This window comes from Brassica napus, chromosome A6 (genome assembly GCF_020379485.1).
Source record: "Brassica napus cultivar Da-Ae chromosome A6, Da-Ae, whole genome shotgun sequence".
NCBI lineage: Eukaryota > Viridiplantae > Streptophyta > Magnoliopsida > Brassicales > Brassicaceae > Brassica > Brassica napus.
In genome coordinates this window covers 13,489,389-13,494,029 of record NC_063439.1, presented here as the reverse complement: position 1 = coordinate 13,494,029, position 4,641 = coordinate 13,489,389, and the positions used below count along the sequence as shown (strand labels likewise).

At 45.0% G+C, this 4,641-nt stretch overlaps 1 non-coding gene across 1 annotated transcript; it reads left to right on the top strand.

Moving 5' to 3' along the window:
• Nucleotides 1-752: 752 nt before the first annotated feature.
• On the top strand, nt 753-858 carry LOC125575960. Its single transcript, XR_007314500.1, has one exon. It is a non-coding gene; the product is annotated as a small nucleolar RNA R71 (small nucleolar RNA).
• Nucleotides 859-4,641: the final 3,783 nt, after the last annotated feature.

Sequence of the window (4,641 nt, the reverse complement as noted above, 5' to 3'; positions counted from 1 at the left end):
CATTTCTCACCACTTGCCAGAAATCATCATCGATGATGGCATTTACGTGGTGTTTCCCTTTGTCGGCTCCTGCCTCTTTAGCGAAAGCTTCTTGCCTCTTTATAGTCTCGCCCGTCTGAATTACTTGGGTTTCAAGTTTTCTCACCTGAGTCCCTAAGGTCTCGATTTTGGTGTTCAGATTGTTGTAGGCGGAGTCTATTTTACCGTTGAAATCCACGGTGATTTGTTGTTGTCCCAACAGTACTCGATCAAGCATTTCTTCGATCTTGCTTTCCTGAGTCTGGGGTGGTGGATTTTGGTAATAAGAGTTCGAGTAGTTTTTGCTGTTGTTGAAGGGTTTCTGAAATTGTGAACTTTGGTTACTTCTTTGGCCATTTCCAAAGAAGTTTCTGTTTCCGCCCTGGTTTCCAAATTTCTGGAATCCGGTACCTCCGATGTAGTTCACATTTTCTTCTCCTTCTGTATCTGCTACTTCTCGTTCAGCTGAACAGACTTGCTTCCTAAGAAGCTCGTGCACCACATCTAACTTAGCTCTTACTTCGTCCATCTGTTCCTTCCCGATAGAGGCTACAGACTTCTTCCGTTCAGAGTCAGTGTTTTTGGTGCTGCTGCTGTTAGCAAGGTTTTCGATAAGTCTCACAGCTTCCAATGGATTCCGAGTAGTGAAGTTTCCTTCACTCGCAGTATCAAGGGCCATTTGATACTGTAAGGCGAGACCTCGGAAGAAAGTGCTTAGCAGCTGCACTTCGTTAAATTCGTGGTGTGGACAGTCTCGCTGGAAGAACCTAAATCTAATCCACGCATCTTTGAAGGACTCTCCAGCCTTCTGCGAGAATGTGGAAATTTTGTTCCGAAATTCTTCAGCGCGCGCCTTATCGAAGAAGTTTCGTAAGAAAGCATTCTTGATGTCGCTCCAGGATGTTAAAGATCATGTGGGTTGCTGCCTAAGCCAGTGCATCGCTTCTCCATTCAGCGTGTATCTGAAGAGCTTGCACAACAGGTAATCTTCGGGACTTCTTCCATTCGAATAGCAGCGATTAGATCATCGAACCGTTCCAAATGGTCTAGAGTAGGGTATCTGCGACACGAGAGTGTAGTATTGAGGCTTCAGCTCGAAATTCTGCTTCTGGATCTCTGGAAGTCGAATGGCTGATCTGTTGGAATAGTACTCATCTGGGCGATTGTAGTCGGCCAGTGGTTTTGATCGAGCGTCCTCATCTACAGGTTGAGCAGCTCCTGTAGCATCAGCATCAGGGATTACAGTTCCCTGAGCATCCATTTTCTGACCTGTTGCATTACGCAGATGACCGGCCTGGTCATACAGGTTTCCGTTTTCGTCCTGAGTTAGAATAATAATGTTTACCATTTTTGACGACACGATATCGATCGACGTACGCGGTGTAGTATCGATCGTTGTCGAACGATTGGGATCGATCGACGATGATGGTCTGATGTCGGTCAACGGTTGGTGATGCGTATCGATCGACGACGATGTTGTTGCGTCGAGCGATGTGGAACGTTGACCTCTACGGATGGTGCGTTCCAAATGAGCAGGATCGTCTGAGAACAGCAAGTCTTTCTCCTTGTTGCTTCTGGTACCGCTGGGCATGCACCTGAAAAGATAAGAAAAAAGATTATTAGAAAGGGGGTAAAGAAAAGAATAAGAATCAATAAAACTAAATCTAATGACGATCAAAGCTCCCCGGCAACGGCGCCAAATTTGATACCACTCAAATTACCCTAAGGAGTGTTACTCTCATCAAAAGAGGTTCAGATGTAGTACTTAGGGATCGAATCCACAAGGAGCTAAGGAACAATTAAATCTAGTGTCTATTAATTCTAAAGGTTGTAAATGTTTAAATGAAATAGCAATAGTAACAAGCGAGTAATAATAAATGTAACTTGGTTGGAAATGATATTAGATGCAGGGCCACTATTCAGGTGTTGGAGATTATAATACCTATAGATGCCTAACTGTTGCATGCATGATATATTAGAGCTCATTCGCTTAACTCAGTGATCAGCTGTCGCATGTACCACTAGTTAACAGACTAGATCTCGTGTCTCAAGGGTTAGTATGCAGACAACGAGAGAGTGTCGATCGATGGTCTAGTAAGACGTCAACCGATACACCTTTGCCAACGTCGATCGATTGTCAGTTGAGGACATCGATCGACGGGTTCTAGCCAGGCCTATGCGCGAGTATGAAATTTCCTACTAAGATGCTAAATTGGCGGTTAGCCCTCTATAGCAATCCTAATATGATAGATAGATGTCAGGATGGGATAACAAGGGTTCTTGAGTATGCAATCCTATGATCAAGTTCTAGTTAGCAAGGCTAAAACAAGCAATGAATACAAATCTATCATGAATATCACAACAAGGCAGATCTATAGTTTGGGGCTAATCCCACAAATCTATCTGAACCCTGGATCTAACAGTTGAACTACTCAGACATAGCAAAGCAATTCATCACAATAAAAGAATAGAAACTCATAGTATAGATGAAAAGAAATAGAAACAAGGAGTTCCAATCACAAGTGATCTTCTCTCCCAAAATGAAACTTGTAACAAAACTAGGTCTAGAAAAAGCTTTGTTCTTCTGCCGTCAAAACACTTAGGCAGTATATATTCTACTAGCTTAAAAACTCGTCAGGGCATTTTGGTAATTTGTCTTGGCCTTGGTTTTTAAGTCTGCTGAATGCAAAATGTCGCGTATGGTGTCTCGACATCGATCGATGGTACTTGTGTACATCGATCGATATTAATCTTCATATGTCGAGGCATTTCCTGATATCGATCGTCAGCACTGATGCGCATCGATCGATTGTTCTTCCTCTCGTCGACCTCCAAGTGGTCAGCTCGGATGAAATGTCCTTTAAGCTCCAAAATGCTCCAAAGTCATAGCTTTACTCCGAAATGCACTTGAACCTGAAAACATACCTAGAAGAGTAGAAAACATAGATATATATATATATAGTAAAACACCTATATACCATGGATAAAAATGGGTCAAATCCAAGGTATATCAGCCCGCGTTCTGAAATTCATGGGGGAGGTCTGAAGGTGATACGGAGGAAGTACGGGATCCATTCTACTGTGCAGATGAGGATTTCTTTGGAGTTTGAGTGCGCTCCTGATGGGGGGCCAGGCGAGATAGCCATTTTTGAGGCGTATCTGGTAGCAGGTTTTCGGGGGATCGTCCCTTCGCTTGTGTCTGAAGTATCATCATTTTTAGGTTTCTGTCCTTCTCAACGTACTCCTTCATCCTGGAAGACTTTAATGTCGATCCAAGTACTCGGGGAGCTTTGTGGCCTTAACACCGGGGTACACAAAGTTCTATACTCCTACTACTTCGCCCCTCTGACGATCATGCCTGGGTTCTACCACCTCCAGTCTCGTGACGGCGCTCCTTTGGTTGAAGAGCCTTCGAGAGGTACCTGGGGTAGTTACCCCTTTGGGGACAACTGGACCAGTCGGTACGTGCTTATGAAGATCCAGGAACCCTTCCATTATCCTACATTCTGGCGTATCGTTGGTAAGCCTTGCTCCGGGCGCCTTTTCCTTCTTTAGTTGTTGGTCTGCTGACAACTGATTTTGCTTTCAGATGTGTCTCGTCCGGTATCCTTTCTTGGGGAAGCCGTGGCGAAAAAGATGTTGGCGATTCCTCGACGTTTCCGTGGAGTGTACTTCCTGATGAGCAAGGCGGTCCTGCATCACAGTCGTCTTTGGGGTAAATCTTTGCGTCTTTGTCCTTTCTTTAGTAGAATCCCATCTTGGTGGGGTCTAATTTCTTCATTTTTTACTCCCCAGGGAATATTGCGAGACTCCTTGTTTCTGTCCTCTATGACGAATATCAGCAGGCTGGAGCGCGAAGAAGACGCCCTTTCTATGCTCCCCCACCTCGTTTGACTAGGGTAACACCGCCAGCTGCTAGGACTAGGCCACTCCCGACTGCGATTGGGGATTCGCCGTTGATGGGCGTTCGACAGAGGCTTCTTACTGAGTTGTTTCTTCTTCGTAACCGGGTGCGGGACATGGCAGCTCAGCGTGACTTATTGATTTGGCAGGTGAGAGCTTTAGCTAGATGGGAGCTTGTGAAGGAATGGCTGGAAGGAAGGACATAATGCTGGGATCCTGAAGAAGAATATCGCCGGCATCTACATGGTTCTGAAGGATCGGATCATCACTTTGGAGGGTGCCCTCAAGTAGGTTTGAGGTCCATTGCAGACTCTCGAGTCTCAGCCAGCCCACCTTTCTAGATGTTTGTTGCTTTTTGTCGAGCCTGTTTTGTTTTGAATAATGGCTTCTTGTTGCCTTTCTTGATTTCTTCTTTGGAACGATGCTCCTTTGTAATGAATTTCTTTTCCTGCAAACCCTATTTCCTTTTTTCCCGTAAGTTCAGAATTGGGAACTTAGCCCGAAGGTCTTTGAAGGACCCGGAGGTTTTATCTTTGGATCCTGAGATCTTAGTCGGGCACGGGGGTTAATAAGAACCTGGAGGTTAACCTTCTCCAGGCTCTGAAGAAATTTGTTCAGGACCCGGAGACTGCATGGGGACCCGAAAGTTCTTAATAATCCGGGGGTATTCAGTTTTTATTTTATGGGACCGTATTCTGCCATCCTAGGTGAGGCCACTAC